A 23,424-nucleotide genomic window follows, 5' to 3' on the forward strand; every position below is an offset into this window, starting at 1 on the left:
CCACTTCCCCAATAATTTTCACCTCTCAGAAAGTCTAAATATCTGTTTTCCTTCCCTAGAGTGCTGTTTTTCAGAGCTGGAGTTGGGGGAGATAATGACATGACTCAAGGAAATAAGTGCATAATTTTTCTTTCCCTGGTGCCAGTTAAGGCAATTGGTGCCTTAGGATTTTCTGAAGCTCTTTGAAAACAACAGGGTTAGTCAGATTCCAGCAATTTACCTTCTGAAGGCTGAGCATGTCTGGGCAATGGCTGCATAATTTGGATGGAGTCATCACTGATGAAGCGGAGTTGGCTCAGCCAGGCAGCACTCGTTGCTCTTTTTAAACTCCACGGCACCAGGGATGAAGTCACCTTTCTTCTTTTAAACGAACACATTTGCTCTGTGAGTCCCTGTCACTTCTGTTAGAACTTAGTATTTTTTCCACTGCCGGTCACCAGGTCTTCTCACAGGTAAGAAAATTCTTATTTAGTGGATTTCACTCTAGGGAACCTTGACATGAGGGGGGCACTTTGGAAGGCATCTATGGGCAGAGTTGGAGTTAGATCAAGAAATATTCCATTGGGTGGGGAGAGTGGCTGTTTCCATGGCAGCTGGTCCCCAACTGGTGGGGTGGCAGACCATGGCTAGGCGAAGTCAGCTTTGAGCTGCAGTGGTGGGCTCCCACAGGGGGCATGGGAATCTAATTGGGGCTTGGTGTTAGGTGCCTATTCTAAGAGTTGTATAATGAGCATGTTAGTGAAGCAGCTATAAGTGGACTCTTTTGGGCTAGAGCCATCCATACTCCCTTTGCCTTCCTGCTGACTGGGTAGACCCTTAGAGGGCTGATCCTTATAAAAGATGTGTGGAAAAGCAGCTCTCTGGAGAGCCTTGATTTGCTGTTTAGCTGGTGTGAATGCTTCCCGTCTTTCTCAGGAGTGTAGCAGGAAACAAAGGGGCCCAGGATCCCTGTTCTGACATGCAGGTACCTTGTTCAAACAATGGTTGTGCTGCTGCATGTCGGGCAGAAGTGTACAAACACATCTTAGTGCCTGACCCTATGAGTTCTTCCAAGAAAATGCACATGAGATCTGTGTGTGTGTGTGAAGGCAGACCTTGTGCTCCAAGAGACCACTAAAATCTCCCTGCAACACTTTCTATGAGTTATGTGAGTCTCTGTCACTGATTGAATCATATAGCTCTTATTAGCTTTGGAAGGCTCAATAAAGACATCTTGTTTATGACAGAGGTGCCTGCAGGATGATAAATGGCTTTTGGAAAGAGAGTTGAACCACTGTCAAATGAAAACGTTGAGAATTGCAGAGCCCTTTATTTCTTGGCACAGAAGCCTGCCACATATAGTATTTGGCACAATCATCTATAACCCATACAGGGAGCAAAGACTCTCATTTAGATAAGAGATATTTGCCTTGTTTTAAATGCAATTGCACACTGGCTGCCAGTGCCTAGTTATACATTCACCTCAGATTAGACCATATCCAGAATTCATCCTCACCTGAAATCTGCTCCCCGTTCTGTGTCCCCTAGGTCAGTAAAAAGTTCCTGGTGGTAGATTTCTGGATTTCACCCTAAACACCCCTCCAAACTTCCTCACATTTTCACATCCGATTTGGGAACACATTCAGCAGATTCAAACTCCATATTATCTCTCAAATCCATCCACTTCTCCCCACCTCTGCAGATATTACCCTAGTTTAAAGCCCTTATCACTTTCTTCTAGGAATACAGAAGCCTCACATCTGGGCTTCCTCTTTCCAGTCTTACCTCCCAGCAGCAGCCAGAATGATGGTTCTAAAATAATTGATCAGCACCTGCACAATCCAATCAATCACCAGTCTGTTGAGTCAGTCTTCTTAATATCTCTCCAAATTGTTTACATCTCTCCACCCTACCACTACTACCTTGGTCTAACCCATCAACACACTTTGTCTGAGTTACTGCAGTATGCCCTCAGCTGGTCCCCCTGCTACCAGGCTCACTTCACTCCTAGTATAAGACATTCAAGCTTCTTGTTTTACCAAGCTTTCTAAGGACATTTTTACCAGAGTAGAACTTGAAATGCTTATTACTCTATTTGGAGTTCAGAAGCATTAGCATTTTATGACTCTTGTAGGTGCTTGAAGGAGAGAGGCTAGAGTGCGAGAGGATGGGGAATGTAGAAAGCAGTGGGAAGGCAGCCTGAAGAATGCGTAAGCCTCAGACCTTAGAACCATGTGGGTCTTCATTTGAATCCCAGCTTCTCCACCTGCCAGTATGGCTTGGACCAAATGTCTAAACCTTCATGAGGCTCATTTCCCTCAACTGTGAAATGGAAATAATACCTACTTCATTAGGTAAATAGAAGAGTTAAATGAGAACATTTATGGAAGGCTCTAAAACTTAGCAATTAAGAAATTTTAGTACCTTTCCTTCTTTCCTTCACTTTTAAGCATTATAATCTCTAACTACCACCTATCTTGTCAGTATTCATGTGTATGTGTTTAAAACTATCCATAGTTTGCATGGTAGGAAGGAGGAGTGGCAAAGAAATACATGAGAATTCTCTTAAGAAACTTGCAGTTTACTTAGGGAAATAAAGTCAACCTAAACAGCACATCTATAAACGTCTATAAAACAAGCAATCTGTGATTTTAATGTGTGTAGTAATACCAATTGAGTACATAACCAGGAAAGGCCTGAGTAAACAGGTCTGCAAATATCTGCGGACACAGTAAAATAGATCTATATCAAGCAGTTTTAGAGTTTGGCTACTCAGAGATTTAAAAATCGTTGGTTGATGTAAAACTTTCAAAAAGGACTTGTGCATTTAGAGTGGCTTAAGGACGTGCAGATTAGTGTTTAAAATGACTACACAGTCATTCATTAATCAAGCATTTATTGAGTGCCTACTCTGTGCCAGCTCCTAGACTATACAGATTCTTTGCTACCCTTCCCACAAGAGATTAATGCTAATTCTCCACCTCTTAAATAAAGGCTAGCCTTAGGGACTTGGTTGACCAATAGAATGAGAAGGCAGCAACATTCTGGGACACCCACAGCTAGGTTCTATGAAGGTTTACATCTTCCTCCTGGGTTTCTTGTCTCAGTCACTCTGGGAAAAGCCAACTACCATGTAGGGTCATGTGCTAGTAAACTGGCTCTCTGGAGAAAAAAAAAAAGTTCCTGATTTGCAGTGTGTGCCAGTTTTCATGGTGTGAATACTCCCACTATGGCTTCCAAAATGATAGCACTGAACACAGGTTTGGGAGGAGATATGCAGAATCAGCTCTTATAAGCCAATACAAGCTGGCCCAAGCCCATGACTGTCAATTACTCTGAGACCAGCATACTGTGAGAAAGTCCAAGCTGGCCACACGGAGAGGCTACAAGGATTGAATCCCAACCAGTCCTCAGATTTTCCAGCCATTCAAACTTAGGCTTCAGACATGTAAGGAAAGAAACTTTTAGATGACTCCAGACCCCACAACTATCTGACTGCAACTATATGAGAGACCCGGAATGAGAACCACTCAGCTCAGCCCACTCAGCCCACAGAACACTGAGAGATAATAACCATTTGTATTAATTAAGTTTGGGGGTGGTTTTTATGCAGCATTAGATAATGGGAACAAGGTGGTAACCTTGATTACTCTGAAGCCAGCTGAGATCAAGCCCCTGAGGTGGTGTCAAGAATAGAAGAATCCAACCAGGTAGTTCTTTGTCCTTGCATATTTCCTGGCCTTATACCACTAACGCAAATGTTTTGGTTAAAAAGGCTGGAGAAAGAGACTCATTTACTAACTTGTTTTACCATTACAGTAAAATCAGGGAAAAACCATCTCTCACACTCACACATACACTCTTCTCTCATCATCTGCCTCCATACCTACCCACTCAACTCTCCTCATACAAGGCTCTGCTGAAGATCTGCCTTGCCTGCTATATTGGCCGTGCGGCATTCTCCACATGGAATTTGTTAGGAGGAGGTAGAGCAGAGACAGTATGAAATCAGGGAACTGCCCAGAGGTGCCACCTGAGGCCTGGTGGAAAGCACCTGAAGCCATGAAAAAAGAGTAGCAAAGAGGAGGATTTTAAACAGGCTTTGGTGAAGACACATAGACTATTGGTTAAAAGTATGAATTTTGGCCGGGCGCGGTGGCTCAAGCCTGTAATCCCAGCACTTTGGGAGGCCGAGACGGGCGGATCACGAGGTCAGGAGATCGAGACCATCCTGGCTAACACGGTGAAACCCCGTCTCTACTAAAAAATACAAAAAATTAGCCGGGCATGGTGGCGGGCGCCTGTAGTCCCAGCTACTCAGGAGGCTGAGGCAGGAGAATGGCGTGAACCCGGGAGGCGGAGCTTGCAGTGAGCTGAGAGCCGGCCACTGCACTCCAGCCTGGGCGGCAGAGCAAGACTCCATCTCAAAAAAAAAAAAAAAGTATGAATTTTGAAGTCAGATGACCCGGGTTCCTATCAGGACTCTGACATTTTCTAGTTGCTGACCTTGGGAAAGTATCTAGACATGTCTTCTCAATTTCTTCCTCTTTAAAATCTGGATAGTAATGCCATCTCACAAAGTTCGCTTGACGATTCTATTTGTAGATGGTATTTGTGGAGTGCTCAGCACAGTGCCTAATACATATGTGTTATGTAAATGAACAACAACTAACAGTGGCAGTAGTGACAGCACTGGAGCAGTACTAATAATACTGTTGTTGCAAGTCCCAAAGCCACAGGCTCCCTGGCAAACCCAGAGCGTCAGTCGGTCAGTCACACTACAGGAGCCCGAGATAAGCGTTCAATAAGTACTTATATCACACTGAATATTTACATTCTGAATATTTCTTCTACTGGCATTTTTTCCCCCTTTTTGCCCCTAAATGCATTTCCAAAGGCTTAAAAACACACCTGTGCGTCCCATCCTCTGTATCTAAAACAATATGAACTGGGACCATGTTTTCTCATTTCTTGTGAGACCTCTTCTTACCTTCCAGTGTGTAGCAGGTAGTTGAACAGTTCAGTGCTCAATATATTATAACTATTTATTCCTATTTTTTAAACTGTGTTTAAGGAGAAACCGAAGTTAGATGACTTCTAAGGGATCCAAAGCCCCAGGTATTCCAAAAATTTTAGGTTTACCAGTATACAGATAGATGCTACCACTTTGGTAGGTCAGGGTGAAGGATGAAATCACTCTTGAGAGCAAAATGTGAATATTCTCTTGCTTTATGCATACCTTGCGAATACAAAATTTTAATCCATGTAATTTTTTTTTTTTTTTTTTTTTTTGAGACGGAGTCTCTCTCTGTTGCCCAGGCCCGACTGGGTTCACACCATTCTCCTCCCTCAGCCTCTCGAGTAGCTGGGACTACAGGTGCCCGCCACTGCACCAAGCTAATTTTTTGTACTTTTAGTAGAGATGGGGTTTTGCAGTATTAGCCAGGATGGTCTTGATCTCCTGACCTCATGATCCGCCCGCTTCGGCCTCCCAAAGTGCTGGGATTACAGGCATGAGCCACTGCACCCGGCCTTGTGTAATTTTAATATATGAATTGATGCTTGACAGATCGGTCTCATTAAATTTATGGTTGATCTAGTTGTGTATTTTGTAAACAAAGAATCATGCAAACACTCTGGCTATTAAAGAATAGCTGGCTTGCATAGTTTTAAAAAACATTAAGAATTATTTATAGATTCATGAGTCTATGAGTGCCCCCTTCACCCAGCCTTCCCCACTGTTAACATTTACATAACTATAGTACAATATCAAAACCAGGTAATTGACATTGGTACAATCCACAGACCTTATCAGATTTTATCAGCTATCCATGTACACATTGTGCGTGTGTGCATGTGTGTGTGTGTGTGTGTGTGATTGTATACAGTTTTCATCACATTAGCTTCATGTAACTATTGCCACAATCAAAATATCACTAACTATACCATCACTGCAAGGTTTCTTTATACTTCCCTTTTAAAGCCATGATCCCATCCCTAACCCTTTGAGACTATTAATCTGTTGTCCATTTATATAATTTTATTTCGAGAATGTTATATAATCATGCATGATGTAACCTTATGATAATGGCTTCTTCCATTCAGCATAATAACCTTGAGATCTATCCAAGTTGTTATGTGTATCAATAGTTGTTTTCTTTTTGTTACTATGTTGAATTGCATAATATGGATTTACTACAGTTTGCTTAAGCATTCACTCATTTATCCATCACAGGACATTTGGGTAGTTTCTAGTATTTGGCTGTTACAAATAAGGATGCTATGAACATTCATGTACAAGTTTTTGCATGAACATACATTTTCATTTATTTAGGATAAATGCCTGAAAATATGATATCTGGGTTTTATGTTAAGTTTTTAGTTTTAAAAGAAACTGTCAGACTATTAATATTTATACTGAATGGCCATAATATTTTATGTTACCACCAGCAATATATGAATAATAGAGTTTCTGCATCTTTGCCAGAATTTGGTGTTATCACTATTTTTTATTTTAGTCATTCTGATAGATGGATAGTGATACCTCATTGTGGTTTTTTTTTTTTTTTTTTTTTTTTTTTTTTTTTGAGGCGGAGTCTCGCTCTGTCGCCCGGACTGGAGTGCAGTGGCCAGATCTCAGCTCACTGCAAGCTCCGCCTCCCGGGTTCACGCCATTCTCCTGCCTCAGCCTCCCGAGTAGCTGGGACTACAGGCGCCCGCCACCTCGCCCGGCTAGTTTTTGTATTTTTAGTAGAGACGGGGTTTCACCGTGTTAGCCAGGATGGTCTCGATCTCCTGACCTCGTGATCCGCCCGTCTCGGCCTCCCAAAGTGCTGGGATTACAGGCTTGAGCCACCGCGCCCGGCCTCATTGTGGTTTTAATTTGTGTTTGCCTAATGGGCAATGATGCTGACCATCTTTTCATGTTGTCATCTGTATTTCATCTTCAGTCAAATGTCTGTTTATGCCTTTTGCCCCATTAAATGGGATAGCTGGCTAGCTATATGCAGAAGGTGAAACTGGACCCCTGCCTTTCACCATATACAAAAATTCACTCAAGATGAACTAAAGATTTAAATATAAGACCTCAAACTATAAAAGTCCTAGAAGAAAACCTAGAAAATTGGCCTTGGCAAAGAATTTTTAGCTAAGTCCCCAAAAGCAATTGTAACAAAAAGAAAAATTGACAAGTTGGACCTAATTAAACTAAAGAGCTTCTGCACAACAAAAGAAACTAGCAACATAGTAGACAGACAACCTATAGATTGGGAGAAAACATTTTCAAATTATGCATCTGACAAAGGTCTAATATCCAGAATCTCTAAGGAACTTAAACAAGCCAAAACACAAATAACCCCACTGTTATCTAATTGGATTGTTTTGTTGTTGTTTTTCGCTGTTGAGTGTTGTGAGTTCTCTATATATTCTAGATATAAGTCCTTTATTAGATGTATGTTTAGCAAATATTCTCTCCCACCCTGTAATTTTTTTTCTATCCTCTTGAAAGGGTCTTTCACAGAGCAAGAGCATTTAATTTTCATAAAGTCCAATTTATCAATTTTTCCTTTAATGGATTGTGCTTTTAGTTCAAAGCGAAAGAACTTTTTACCTAGCCCCAGTTCACAAATATTTTATATTTTTTCCTAAAAGATTTATGGTTTTATACTTCATGTTTAGGTATTTAATCTATTTTGAATTAATTTATATGTAATATGTCAAGTTTAAGTTAAATTTTTTTTTTTTTTTGTCTCTGTATGTCCAATTTCTCAAGCACCAATTGTTTAAAAGGCTCCCCTTCTTTCTTTGGATTGGTTTTTCAGCTTTGTCAAGAAATCAACTGGGCATATTTGTGTGACATTATCTCTGGGTTCTCCATTCCCTTCCATTGATGTGCCTATCTCTCTGACAATACCACACTCTCTTGAGTATTTGACTACTGTTATATAGTAAGTTGCATAGTAGCTTTATAATAAGCAATACACTAAATAGAGTTATTCCTCCCACTTCAGGGTTATTTGTCAAAAGTTTTAGAGATCCTTGGGACTTTCACTTTCCACATAAACTTTAGAATGAGTTTGTCTCTATCTACAGAACCTTGTTAGGATTTTTTTTTTTTTTTTTTTTTTTTTTTTTTTTGAGAAGGAGTCTCGCTCTGTCACCCAGGCTGGAGTGCAGTGGCCAGATCTCAGCTCACTGCAAGCTCCGCCTCCCGGGTTTACGCCATTCTCCTGCCTCAGCCTCCCGAGTAGCTGGGACTACAGGCGCCCGCCACATCGCCCGGCTAGTTTTTTGTATTTTTTTAGTAGAGACGGGGTTTCACCGTGTTAGCCAGGATGGTCTCGATCTCCTGACCTCGTGATCCGCCCGCCTCGGCCTCCCAGAGTGCTGGGATTACAGGCTTGAGCCACCGCGCCCGGCCCTTGCTAGGATTTTGATAGGAATCCTCTTAGACATGTAGTTTAATTTGGGGAGAAGTGACATTTTTACTATGCTGAGTCTTCCAATCCTTTAACATGGAAAATTTCTGCACTTGTGTGGGTCTTCTTTGTTGTTGTTTTTTTCTTTTAGGAAACATTTTATAATTTTCAATATACAGATTCTGTAGGTATTTTGTTAAATTTATACTAAGTACTTAACTTTCTTTGGAGCAATTGAAAATGATATTGCATTATTACACTTCAGTTTCCACATACACATTCTTAATATAGATAAATGCAATTAATTTTTATGTTAATATTAAATCCTGCAACTGTGTTGAACTCATCAGTTCTAGGTTGTTGTTTCTTCTTCTTCTTCTTCTTCTTCTTCTTCTTCTTCTTCTTCTTCTTCTTCTTCTTCTTCTTCTTCTTCTTCTTCTTCTTCTTCTCTTCCTCTTCTTTCTTCTTCTTCTCCTTCTCCTTCTCCTTCTCCTCCTTCCCTTCCCCTTCCCCTTCCCCTTCTTCTTCTTTTTCTTCTTGTAAATTCCTTGGGATTTTCTACACAGACCATCATATAATCTGCAAATAGGCATTTTATTTTTCCCTTTCTATTCTGTATGATCTTTCTTTTTCTTGCCTTATTACACTGGCTGCACCTCTCAGTACTATGTTAAGTAAAAGAGATAAGAACAGAAATCCTTTCCAATCTCAAATGAAAAGCATTCAGCCTTTCACCATTAAGTATGATGTTAAGGAATCTTTCCTTTATTCCTGCTTTGCTGAAAGTTTTTATCTTGAATGAGTGCTTGCTTTTGTTATATGCTTTTTGTTCAATGATCAGTATGATCATGTGATTTTTTTTACATTAGTCTGTTGATACAGTGAATTACTTTGAATGATTTTCAAATATTGAACCAGCCTTACATAGCTGAAATAAATCTCATTTGGTCATGGATTATTATTCTTTTTTAAACATTGATGGATTCAATTTAATGATATTTTGTTAAGGATTTTTATATTACAGTTCATAAGAATTATTGATATGTATTTTTTCTTCTTTTGTACTGCCTTTGTTTCATATCAAGGTAGTACTGACCTCATAAAATGAGTTAGAAAGTGATTCCTTCTTTTCTATTTTGAAAAAGAGATTGTATAGCATTGGTGTTAATTCTTTAAATGCTTGACAAAATTCTCCAGTGAAATCATCTGGACCTGGAAATTTCTTTTTGGAGAGATTTGTATTTATAAATTCAATTTTTTAAATAGCTGTAGAACTGTTCAGATTATCTATTTCATCTTGGCTGAGTTTTCATTGTGATTTTTGGGAATTAGTCCATTTCTTTGAAATTGCTGAATTTATGAGTGTAAAGTTGTTCATATATTTCATATTATTCTTTTAATGACTGTAAAATCTGTGGCAATATCTCCTGTTTGATATTGGTAATTTGTGTCTTCTTTCTTTTGATCTTCACCAGTCTAACTAGAGAGTTATCAATTATATTAAATTTTCGACTAATAACCAGCTTTTTATTTCATGAATTCTTTCTTTTCCTATTTCGGATTCATTTATTTCTGCTATTATCTTAATTTTTTCCTTCTGCTTGACTTCGGTATATTTTGCTCTTCCTTTTGTTGTTTCTTGAGCTAGCAGCTTGAATTACTGACTTGCGATCATTTCTCTTTTCTAATGTAAGCCTTTGGTGCTATAAATTTTTCTATTGCCACTTTAGCTGCATCTTACAAATTCTATTGTTTCTTCATTTTTGTTAAGTTGTATTTAGGTGGTAAAAATATCCTTTGAGACTTTCTCATTTACCTATGGCTTATTTAAAAGTGTGTTGTTTAAATTCCATGTGCCTAAAGGTTTTTCTGTTTTTGTTTTGCTGCTGATTTTTAGTTTTATTCCATAAGGTTAGAAAACATACTCTATTTGATTTCAATTTCTTAACATTTGTTAATAGCTGTTTTATGACCCAGAATATAGTCTATTATGATGAATATTCCATGGATGCTATGCTTTTATTATTATTATTATTATTATTTTTTTTTTTGTAGAACTGGAGTTTTGATATATTGTCCAGGCTGGTCTCAAACGATCCTCCTGCCTTGGCCTCCCAAAGTGCTGGGATTATAGGTGTGACCCCACTGCACCCAGCCCCAGCCTTCCTTTGTTATCACTTTCTGTTTGAAGAGCTTCCTTTAGCCATTGTTTAATGGTAGGTCTGTTGGTGACAAATATCTCTTAGTTTTCCTTTGCCTGATAATGTCTTTATTTTCCCCTTCATTCCTGAAGGATAGTTTTGCTAGATACAGGATTCATGGTTTTGGATTTTCTTCTTTTAAGAATTGAAATATATTGTGGCAGGTCCTTCTGGCCTTCATAGTTTCAAACGAGAAATCTTCTGTCATTCAAATTGGTGTTTGTCTATAGGTAATGCATCATTTCTCTTTGGCTGTTTTTAAGATTTTTGTTTTGTTTTGTTTTAGTTTTCAGAAGTTTAATTATAATGTGTCTTAATGTGGATTTCCTTGGATTTATCTTATTTAGGTTCACTTGGCTTCCTGAATCTGTGCGTTTATGCATTTCACCAAATTTGAAAGTTTTCAGCCATTATTTTTTTTGAATACTTTTTCAGCCACACAGTCTTTTTCTTCTCCCTCTGAGATGCTAATGATACAAATATCTTTGTTTTGATCTTACAGAGCCTCTGAGGCTCTGTTAAATTTTTTGTCTATTTTTTTTGTACAAGTAAATTCTATTGATTTGTCCTTACGTTCACTGGTTCTGTCTTATCATCACCACTCTACTACTAAACTCACCTGGTGACTTTTGTTATTGTCTATTTAAATTCTATTTTCTGCATTCAGTTATTTTTTATGACTTCTATTTCTTTGTTGGAATTGTGTATTTCTCATGTGTTTCAAGAAAATCTGTAACTGTTTGTTGAAACATTTTTATAATGATTGCTTAAAATCCTTTGCTTAAAATCTGCAAATCCTTTGCAGATAATTCCAACATCTGAGTCTCTTCAAAGTTGGCATCAGTTGATTGTCATTTCTCATAAAAGTTGTATGTTTTCTGGTTCTTGGTATGATGAATGACTTCCACTTGTACACTGGACACTTTGGGTATTATTTTAGAACAAGCTTCATACCACTTAGATCTTTTATTTTTAGTAAGCAGTCACCCTCTTGGGGCTTAGCGTGTAAGTTCTGGTCTACTTTTGTGAGTTGTAGTTCCAATGACAATTTGTTTTCAGAGTTCTTGCAATGCTAATACAGTCTACCTTGTTTTTCTGCTGCTATTTGGGCTCCTGCTTTATTACTGCAAGTGCCTCATGGGCTGTTTGGTGGGTATGAAGGAGGGGATGGGTCCTGTTCAGGTTTGCTAATGCTTCCCCTGAGGATGGATTGGCCTACCTGTTGTCTTGGGTATGGGATAGGTACACTACTGATGGTGATGCAGATGGAGCCCACCAGCATTCTGGTATTGGATGGGGCTTGCTGATGTTGACACTGAAGAGAGTGGGGCTTGCCAGCATGTGTAGGGTGGGGAGTGGTTCAGTCTGCTGTGCTACTATTGCAGCTGCAGGCAGATCAGTCTCTTGGTCCTGCCGCAGCTCAGCATGAGGACCAGAGGATTATTTCTCTGGTAGGATTCTTCTGGGCTCACCCTTTCCCTGCCTTTGGCCAGAGACAGTAGGCTTTTCATGTTTGTTTTTCTATTCTATGCCTGTTGGTGGTTTGGGGTTGTAAGCCTCCCTGGTGCTCAGCGTGGAATATATGGGACATAAAAAGAAAACCCAGGGGAACTCACTATGGTGTCTCACATCCTGAAGTCCCTAGCTAGTCAACTTTCTTTTTTCCATCTTTCAGAGTCGTTTTACAATCATCTGTTGAGTTATTTCCAGAGTATTTACTTATATTTAGACGAGAGGAAAGGTAAAAGTGAGTCTGTAACATCTTATCTCTCAATAAACTTTTACAATTGAAAATGGGAAGAGACAAACAATTTCTGGCAGGAAAAGCAATACAAGAGAGGAAGTCTCGTCATACTAGCTAGATAATTAAAGCATGTCACAAAACATAATTATTAAAGTACGGGTACAAAACTGTAGAGATCAGTGGGAAAAAAATAGAGTCCAGAAAGAGCCAACAAAAATGGCAATGTGGTGTTTCAGCCCAGTGGTATTGAGGGAAAGGACATTTGGAAAGGAAAGTTAAAGCTGGATTCCTGTCTCCAAATAAATTCCAGATGAATAACAACATATATTAAATATTAAGCAATAAAAATAACTTTTTAAATTGGTAAATTATTTAATAATCTTGAAGTAGAAAAGAACTTTTTAAGCATGGCTCCAAACTCAAAAGCTATACAAAGAAAAGACTGATACATTTAATTACATAAAATATAAATAAAACATATGTGATGAAAGTAGTATAAATGAAATCAGAATACAACGATAAATAGAAAAAAAATCATTTGCAACATTTATGCAATGGAGCAAAATATACTTTAAAAAATTTAAATAGTACATTCAATACAAAAAAGAATTTGAATAAAAATGGGCAAAGTACGTGAACAGGCTGCTCAGAAGAAAAGAAATAAAGATGGCCAATAAACATATGAAAGAAAAACTCAGAATTTATAAAGTACAAATTAAAACAGTGAGAAAACTTTCTTCTTTTAATTATTTAAAAAATTACAGATGTAGGGCCGGGCGCGGTGGCTCAAGCCTGTAATCCCAGCACTTTGGGAGGCCGAGACAGGCGGATCACGAGGTCAGGAGATCGAGACCATCCTGGCTAATATGGTGAAACACCGTCTCTACTAAAAAATACAAAAAACTAGCCGGGCGAGGTGGCGGGCACCTGTAGTCCCAGCTACTCGGGAGGCTGAGGCAGGAGAATGGCGGGAACCCGGGAGGTGGAGCTTGCAGTGAGCTGAGATCTGGCCACTGCACTCCAGCCTGGGCGACAGAGCCAGACTCCATCTCAAAAAAAAAAAAAAAAAAAAAAAAAAAAAAAAAAAAAAATTACAGATGTAATAAATATGCCATAATAAACTATGTAAAATATATGGTGTTAATAAAGTTTCCTTCTACGTTTCATAGTCTCAAGCTTGAAATCTCACTTACTTCCCTAGAAGTATCTCTATTAAAAGTCTGCTATTCTTTCAAGGTCTTTCTCTATGTGATTAAAAGTGTGCATGTGTATCTTTCTTGGACAAAAATTGAATCCTCTTTGTAAGTTGTTTTGCACCTGGCTGTTTACAATTTATATGTCAATTTACTGACTTTTCATATCAGTTCTTATAGAGTCATTTTATTTGTTTTAATGGCTATGTGAGATTTGCAATATAACTATACCTTACTTTATTTATTGACAGTCATTAAAATGTTTTCTTTTTTTATTACAAAAAAAGTCATATTACATATATCTTCGTATGCACTTATTTTGTAATTGCTTTCTGTAGGATAGATACTTAGAAGTGAAATTGCTAAATCAAATGACATATGAATTTGTATATTAGAGGATGTGAGGATGTGCCAAATCGCCATTTAAAATCTGTTTTTAGCATATTTTTCTACCAAAGTATGAGAATATCCATTTCTTCAAATAGTCACCATTTCTTATATTAATCTTTTAAAACATTTTGCCAATGTGATAAGTGAAAAAAAAGATATCAAGATTGTTTTAACTTGACTTTTTGAGTGTTGCATTGAATATCTTTTTATACTTTTATAATTCATATTTTTTATCTATTGATTATCAGTTCATAGCCTTATCTAGCTTTCTGTTGTCAGTTTCTTATTGATAAATAGAAAACTTTTAAAATGTGGATATTAATCTTTTATATACATGTTATAAATTTTACCTTTCACTTCCTTATTTTTATTTTACTTTTCTTTATGCTGTCTTTCTTTTTAGAGAAAATTTAAATTGGATGTAGCCTCATCTGTCTAAAGTTATTTTGTGACTTCTAGATTTTATGTATTATTTAGTAAGATTTTTCCCACTCCAAAATTATAAAATTATTTCTTCTAACATGCTTAGTTTTATTGTGAAGACTTTAATTCATCTTTAATTAATTTTTATATGCTATAAAATAGGAATCACTTAATAAAATGAATAGACAATTGTTCTAATAATTATATCAATACTATTTATTGAACAGTGTATCCTTTCTTTCCACACTAATTTGAAATGCCAATATTTTCTTTTTTTTTTTTTTTTTTTTTTTTTTTTGAGACGGAGTCTTGCTCTGTCGCCCGGGCTGGAGTGCAGTGGCCGGATCTCAGCTCACTGCAAGCTCCGCCTCCCGGGTTTACGCCATTCTCCTGCCTCAGCCTCCGGAGTAGCTGGGACTACAGGCGCCCGCCACCTCACCCTGCTAGTTTTTTTGTATTTTTTAGTAGAGACGGGGTTTCACCGTGTTAGCCAGGATGGTCTCGATCTCCTGACCTCGTGATCCGCCCGTCTCGGCCTCCCAAAGTGCTGGGATTACAGGCTTGAGCCACCGCGCCCGGCCTGAAATGCCAATATTTTCATATACTACATCAATTCTATTGATTATTTTTTTGACTTCCTATTCTGTGCTAACAAATTATTCATTTATTCCAGTAACAAGATCATACTGTTTTAATTACTTTAGTTTTATACAGTGTTTTGTTTTATTATTTGGGAAAAATAAGTACTCAAGCCCTGAAACTATTTTTCTTTATCAGAAATGTCTAGGCTAGAGTAGAGTGCAGGGTGTATGATAAAAAATTACTTAATAAGTATAATGTACATTATATGAGTGATGGCTATCCTAAAAGCCCTGACTGCACCACTATACAATCTATGCATGTTACAAAATTACACCTGTGCCCCATAAATTTATACAAAAAGAAATTCTAAGCTAATAATCAAGACATATTACTAAGACAAAAAGCCAGAGGGAAAACGTGTGTGTGTGTGTGTGTGTGTGTGTGTGTGTGTGTGTGAGAGAGAGAGAGAGAGAGAGAGAGAGATTTAAATATTTGAAAAAGCATAGGTAATATTTGGAGGACACATAAAAAACTGCAATAGTTACCTCTAGGGAGTGGGACCATTGGGAATACTACTGATGAGTGAAACTTCTTACTTTGGATAATTCCTCACTATGTATTCTTAAAAAAAAAAGTATGCTTTTTTTAATAATTAAAAACAGTATCTGGTTTTCTTTGATAGGAACCCAAGTCTACGTGAGGGCACATCCTGTGTATCACACAGTATTTCTCAACTGTGGCCCCACATTAGAATTAGTTGGGAGGTTTTTAAGAAATACGGGCACCCAAGGACCTGCCCCAGAGTTTCTGATTTCAGAGTCTGAGGGAGGGCCTGGGACATCAGCATATTTTAGAAGTTCCCCAGACAGTTTGAATGCACAGCCTCAGCTGAGAACCACTGCTGTAGATGATGTGAGACTTAAAAGGGTCCCCAGAAGGCCACTGTGCTGAGGTATTTTCAGAATATAATTACTTGGGGATGTGATCAAAAGTAATCCATCACTTCTCTGTCAGCCCAAGTCCTGCCTTGAGATTGAGAGCAAACAAGTCCAAGGGGAGATGTGGAAAAGAACTTTGCTCAAATATGTATGAAAATATCCCTTTCTGTGGAAGGCAATTGTATTAAAAGGTAGACTCACTTAGGCTCCCTCAGCATATAAAGGATTCTTGTAAACTAGTTGTGACCCTGAAAGGTGCAGGGATCGCATGGAAAACCAGAAACAGCAAAACAGCTGCACCTCAGAAGCCCAGACTGTGGCTGGTACCGGAAGGTTCTACCAGAGCCCCAGGAATCACTGTTATTTTGAGATCTCTCACAGGAGCCTTTCAAACGTCTTTCATCTGGAGAATCACTCTGTTAAAATGAAATGGCTTTTGGAAACCTGATATGGAAAATGATTGAGGAGGAGCTATTCCAAGCCACATACCTCCCTCACCTAAAACCCCTCCCTGAAGAAATCTGAGAAGTGTCTGGAAACCCAATATTTGTAGCTCTCTCCTTCCCTCTCTGTTTTCTTTTGTGTGTGTGTCTTCTGGTGCTTCTCCTTATTTGCTGATTCTGCCTCTATATTCCTGACAGGGGATCTGATTGGCCCATCAATTGTCAGCCCTGGTTGAGCGAGATTTTCCACACCAGGTGACTACACAGATGGAGTCATGTGTCCATTCCCGGTCAGCTGGGCTAAAGAGGTGGTGGGGAGCAGAAGAAGAAATAGGGTGTCTGGGGATTGAAGGAGGAGGGTGTGGGTAAGGTAGTTTCCCTTAGAAGAGAGAGTGGATGGAACATAAACCACGATTAACCTGTCCAGGCCAAGCATTAGGTCAGCCTTCAGTGAATATTGAATTGGAGGGTAGATTTAAACAGGTGTGAAACTGCTTAAATTAAAGTAAACATGCTAAAGGGAAACCTGTTGAGAATATGTAGAGATCTCTGAATGCAACATCTCCAAAGGCCTTTTCCTGGCTGTAAGAATCTAGGCTTTTAAAAGATCTTAAGAGCCTAGGAGGTCAGGGGAATAAAATTCATTTTCCTTTGGGATGGGGTCTATACCATGTGTAGCTATTGAGCTTTTGAAATGTGGATAGTCCAAGTGGACGTGTGGCATAAGTGGCGTACGTGAAAATAGATACCAATTTCACCGATTTCAAAGTTTGGGATGGAAAAACATCTAACATTTTCAATAAAAATGTTTTATTCTGATTGCATGTTAAAATAGTGTTGTGACTAAACTGGATTAAATAAAGCATATTATTAAAATTAATTTCACCTGTACTACTTTTTAAAAAAAATGTGGTGTTATGGATTGAATGTTTGTGCTATCACAAATTCATATGTTGAAGCCCTAACCCTCGAGGAGATGGTATTTGGAGGTGGGGCCTTTGGGAGGTGAATAAATTTAGATGCATCTTTAGGGTGGGCCCCCATGATGGAATTGGTATCCTTATAAGAACAGGGAGAGTCCAGAAAGTCTGTCTTTCCACTATGTGAGAATACAGGGAGAAGGTGGTCATCAGCAACCCAGGAAGAAAGTCCTTGCCAGGGAACAGAATTGACCAGGACCTTAATCTAGAATTTCCCAGCTTCAGAACTGTGAGAAATAAATAATTGTTATTGAAACCACCCAGACTGTGGTATTTTGTTTTAGCAGTTGGAGGTGACTAACACATGTGGCTATTAGAATATTTAAAATTATATATGCAGCTCACATTCTCTTTCTAATGGACAGTGCTGGATTGGATGGCAACTGTGATGCTTTCCCCTGTTCAGGTATGGCTGTAAAGATCTATATATTAACAACAGCCCTTTGCTGTGGGGCCCATGTCAATATCCTATTCTTGGCTTATAATCAGAGAGCCGTGGCAGTTTATCTTACTCTGGCTCTTTGTCTCTTTGCCTCACAGACTTCAGCCTAGCTCCTTCTGTCTCATAGAAGCACTTAATCCTCTGCTGGGGTTTCCCAACCTCCCACACCCAGGTGGTATTGTTTATGGCTCCATCTTAGCAAGTCCTTACAGAAACTTCCTCTGCCTCTACACCTTTGTTGCTCTTTCCTGACTAGTTTTTCCCTCCCTTTCTAGAACTGGCACATATCAATGGATTCTTGTTTGCACTCTCACCCATTTTTTACACATCTTTTTTTTCAGAGAAGTGTTTTCTAGCCAGCAGCTTATCCTTTGAGATAAGTGATTCCTCACATGTTATTCTGTTTCCCCATGGAATGCAGTCTGCAGATGGGACAATGTCACTTCCAGAAGTGCATCTACTTCAAGTGTTAATAATGATAATAATAGAAATAACTACCATTGTCATTTACTGAGTTTTTATTTCTGGGCAGGATCTGTACTAGGTACATTACAGATATTTCTCACTTAATCTTTACCATAGCCCTACAAAGCATGTGCTATGATACCCTATTACTGATGGAAAAAATTCGGATGGGTGATGTTATATACCTTGCTCACAGATCATAGATCCAAAATTTAAAACCAGATTTGTCTCCAAAGTCCTTGCTCTTACACTACATATATACTGCCTCTCACATATTATATCACTTCCTAAGTTAAGCAAGCAAGTTGGAATTCAGTGCTGCATAGCAAGTGAGCTCTATAAGCAAATTTACTGAAATGATAACAGTACTATGTATTTGTGCACTGTTTTGATGATTTTCCAGTTGGCATCTGATTTTCACAAAATTCAAAGATGGAAGAATAAACTTTATGAGTTCTATTTCATACCCAAGAAAAACTAAGCTCTGGGGAGATAAGGTGATTTGTCCCAAGTCATTATGTTAAAAAGCCACAAACCAGACGAAAACCCAGTTCTTTTGAAATATTTATTTTCCTTTTTCTTTGCTCATCAGTGTCCTTGGGCACTGTGCTGCCTAATGGCAGAAGTTAATGACAAATCTTTCATTATGATTGCCGATTTAACCCTGCTTTATGTGAGGAGTTTGCAGGCGTAGACTCACTTGAGTTTCTCAGCTGTCGGTATGTCAGTCTACTTCATCCAACAAGAATTACCTGAGCCTGGCCGGGCGCGGTGGCTCAAGCCTGTAATCCCAGCACTTTGGGAGGCCGAGACGGGCGGATCACGAGGTCAGGAGATCGAGACCATCCTGGCTAACACGGTGAAACCCCGTCTCTACTAAAAATACAAAAACTAGCCGGGCGAGGTGGTGGGCGCCTGTAGTCCCAGCTACTCGGGAGGCTGAGGCAGGAGAATGGCGTAAACCCGGGAGGCGGAGCTTGCAGTGAGCTGAGATCTGGCCACTGCACTCCAGCCTGGGCGACAGAGCGAGACTCCGCCTCAAAAAAAAAAAAAAAAAAAAAGAATTGCCTGAGTATGGCCATGCACTGTGCTAACAGTGGGAAAAGAAGGGGGAACAAGTTGTGACTTTGTCCCGAGGAGACACCTTCTAATGGGAGAGTATTATCCTGCAATGGAAAAAATCATTGTCCTAATGGAATATAAAAAGCTATGAGAAGCACAAAGGAAGAAAGAAATAAGTCTGCCTGGTAGGGTTTCATGGTAGAGGAGATTTCTGAGTGTAGTCTCAATGGATCTACTTCAGAGATGAAAAGCCTGAGTCGCTGAGAGTTCTGCAAAGGACCTCATAATTTTGAAACTTCATTAGTTTCCTAAAAATATGCTTGTTGCCACATCTCCTTAGAGAGAAGTAGCATAAATTATTTATTGGAATATTTAAAATATTGACATCAATAAATTCCCCAGCAGCTTCACAAATAGTCTGCTCAGTTGGACAAACCAATCTGAAATAATGCTTTCCAAGTAACTCAAACTCTCCAATTCTACAAAGCCAGTAAGAATTCTTGGAAACAAACAAGAAGCCTAGAATAAGTATCTCAACTCTCTAAACATCAGCCATTTTAGACAGAGGAGTCGTCTATCCCTCTAGCATTTCATGTACTTTTATTCATGTAAAAAGGTATTTTTTTCTCACAGTGAATATCTAGAATGTTTTCTCTTCCAAACAAGTGTAAGACTATTGTAGGTGCCACTGAATTTTATCACTTGAATATTAAGAGTGAAGATGTAGATTCTGATATTTTTGGAACTATTTGGAGTTAGAAGGAAAATAACCTTTCAAGCTTAGAAATGGAAACTTGTCAGAACCAAAACCTTGGAGCAGCCCAAGAGGAGACTTCCCTCCATTCTACTGTGGTCCACAGGCCACTGATGATTGGGATTTTTGGGTAGCTGACATCAATTAGACCTAGATCCTAGATAATGGAGATCTTAAGTATTTCTGGTGGAGAAGGAAGATCCCATTGTGTGACCTCTTCCCTCTTGTGCTTCAGTGGGTTGTTTGGTTTGTCTTCTGGGTGTGACCAGAAAGATTTACACCCTCTACTTGCAACCAAGATGGAATATTTCTTCTGATTCCTGACTCACTGAAGAAGGAGGTCTAGATCTGCAAGGCTGGAGAGCATCTTTCCTTCAAGCAGCCTTTGAAGGACAGAACAAAGGGCAGGAGTTCCGGGAACAGCTCAGCAGCACTGAGGATTGCTGGTGAATATTATTATTTTGTTGAGACTCTAAAAATGAATTGTTTCGGCTGGGCGCGGTGGCTCAAGCCTGTAATCCCAGTACTTTGGGAGGCCGAGATGGGCGGATCATGAGGTCAGGAGATCGAGACCATCCTGGCTAACCCGGTGAAATCCCGTCTCTACTAAAAAATACAAAAAACTAGCCGGGCGTGGTGGCGGGTGCCTGTAGTCCCAGCTACTTGGGAGGCTGAGGCAGGAGAATGGCGTGAACCCGGGAGGCGGAGCTTGCAGTGAGCTGAGATCCAGCCACTGTACTCCAGCCTGGGCGACAGAGCAAGACTCCGTCTCAAAAAAAAAAAAAAAAAAAAAAGAATTGTTTCACAGAGGCGTTCAAAAATGTAATGGGCTACCTGGGGAGGGAGTGAGCTCCTTATCACTTGTAGTATTTAAGTATTGGCTGAATAAGCATATACTGGAAAGTCATGCGTAAGGTAAGAGTTGAACTAAAGGCCCTAAGATCCATTCCAACTTCCTGATTTCATTATTTGCAGATCCCTGGTTTACCATATGCATGCGTCTATGCTTGTACTTAGTATGTTGTTCTGTAACGGTACATTCATATATGTGTCTCCTCCTCAAGTTTGAAAACTACTTGAAGAAAGATACAGTATTTGTTGTTTTTCTATTCCATGTGTTTAGTGCAGTGACTAGTACCTAGGAGACACCAAGTTAGTATTTATCAAATGAATGAATGAATTCATTTTTGTATGTCAGTATATATACATTTATATATATCCTGATTTGTAGTGTAAGTTACCAGCAAGTACACTTGTTTACTGTGCTAGTGTTCATATGCATTAGAAGCAGGGGTTGCTTGAATATCTGAATGATGGAATATGCTACCTGATTCCCCAGACATGGCACTTCTAGTTAATTAATTCCTTCTCTACAGATAGGGTCATATAGAAGCAGTTAAGGCATAGTCAATGTACGACTAGGGTTTTTCTGAATTTGTATTTCTAGATCAAGTCTCCAGTGCCAGAAATGGCCCTAGAACTGGTGGTTAGAAGTCCCAGTGTGACTTGGCTGCATTAGGTGGCAGGTGTCTCTTGTGGATAACCAAGAATATAGATTCATCCCAAGCTTGGGGAAGGAGGCAGGAGTGTGAGTGGCAGGGACTCCAGTGGCATGCTGGGTGGAAGGGCAGGTATGTAAGCTAAAGTGTGAGAAGAGGTGGGGGAATCTAGGCAAGTTAGACCAGATGAGGAGGCCAGAAGGGGGCCAGGAAGCAGAGGCAGACAGGGTATGGTTTTGAGATGGAGAAATTTCCAGAGAAGCTGGAACCTTCCAGAGAACCTCACCCATTGGGGTGAGGTTGCAAACAGAATACTTTTCAAAAAGACATGTTAAGCTGAAATACACTTGTGACAAACAGCACTCTTCATTCACATATTCATTCATTCAGCAAATCTATATTAACTGCCTACCTTATGAGGACACTGTGCAAATGTTAGGGTCAAATAAAAATAAGGTAGGATCTTTGCTCTCAAGTGCATAACTATGAACTAAACTATAGATATATTAACAGAAAATTGCAATGCAGTGTGAAAAATGCTATAATGAGGTAAGCACAGAGAGCCTGTGGGAGCCTCTGAGGAACACATAAACAAGTCTAAGATGAGATGTGAAAGATAAGTTGGAGTTAGCAAGGTGAAGAGGGTGGGCAGAAAGAACAGTCTTGCTAGAGCTCTAGGAATGGGTGAATATGCAAAAGACTGAAGAAGGGAGCTTATTCAGGGACTGCAAATGCCTTGTAATAGTTGGGCATTATATAACTGTTAAATAGTTCAGACTTTCTCCTGGGAACAATGAATTACTGGAGTGTTTTAATCCAGAAGTGACATGACCAGATGTGTGCTTTAAAAATACTACTACAACTAAATTGTGGAGACTGGGTTAGAGAAAATGAAGATCAGGGACTCACTGAAGTTGTCACAGTGCTCAGTGAGAGATGATGGCAGTTCAACAAAGGCTGAGGCAATGAAAACAGAAGGAGATGGATTAGTGAGACATTTGAAAGAAAGGACAAAGCATGGTGATCAGTTGGATGTGAGATGTGATAAGTCAAGGATGGCCAAGTTTCTGGCTTGGGCAGCTGGGTAGATGACTCTAGAGGCAGACCCATAAAAGAGGAGGCTGTGTCAGTTTCAGGAGAGTTCTCGTCTATGGGTTTTAACAGGAGAGTTAAACCTTCTTAAATCCAAAGGTCCGTTCTGCTGGTCTGTCTCACACCACTCTATCACTGTAGACAAATCTCCTTTGAGAGCTTTATCAGATCTAATATCTGGGTGGAGTTCTCACCCACACTGAGCATTTATTCATCTATTCAATCAACCAATATTTATGAAGTGCCAATTATGCATTCATAGTATTCCAGTATTCCATAGACCCCAATGTCCATCGATGCAGGTAGTTTAGTTCTTAAAAAGTGATTCTTAAAGACGGAATTACAGCTGTAAGTTTTTGACAGTCTTTCCCACTCACCCACCCCAACTTATCAGGCATATTAGTATTTGTGCTGTCATTGGCTGCTCCAGCGTAAAGTATTTCTTCACTTCCTGTTTCCATGGTTGTATTATGCTTTTTCATTAAATTCTCAAGGATGCATTACATTTTAGTTTCTTCTTCATGGACTTTGTCTATGGCAGGGTTTTGAATTGGATGGAGGTTAAATACCCAATAGAAATTCTTCAGTGAGTTATTTTATATGGCCTGAGGCCTGAAAACTCTTTTCTAGGCTCCAGAGTCTCCTGAGCAACTCTGGGGCCTCCTGTGGCTCAAGGGAGGTGTTGGAATTTCAGTAACAGGTGTGATGGATCAAAGCCTTCCTCAAAATACTTGTGTTTGATGCCATTTCATTTTACATTTAGTGCTTGGTTTTCCCAAGCTGAAGTGTGAAATTCAAGCATCAGAGAAACCAGCAGGGG

The 23,424-nt window shown here is 39.3% G+C and overlaps 1 protein-coding gene across 2 annotated transcripts in view; it reads left to right on the forward strand.

Annotated features, from left to right (window-relative positions):
- Nucleotides 1-287: 287 nt before the first annotated feature.
- The window catches only part of AMOTL1 (angiomotin like 1), a 183,256-nt gene continuing 160,119 nt past the window's right edge, over nt 288-23,424 (forward strand). The window contains exon 1 of one of the 2 annotated variants that reach the window (XM_010360570.2): nt 288-452. The gene's annotated coding sequence lies outside the window, so the exon portion shown is untranslated. Of the gene's footprint in view, nt 453-20,402; nt 20,460-23,424 lie in introns of those variants that run through there. The other variant, XM_010360571.2, reaches the window with a different exon arrangement.

This window comes from Rhinopithecus roxellana, chromosome 15 (genome assembly GCF_007565055.1).
Source record: "Rhinopithecus roxellana isolate Shanxi Qingling chromosome 15, ASM756505v1, whole genome shotgun sequence".
NCBI classification, from domain to species: domain Eukaryota; kingdom Metazoa; phylum Chordata; class Mammalia; order Primates; family Cercopithecidae; genus Rhinopithecus; species Rhinopithecus roxellana.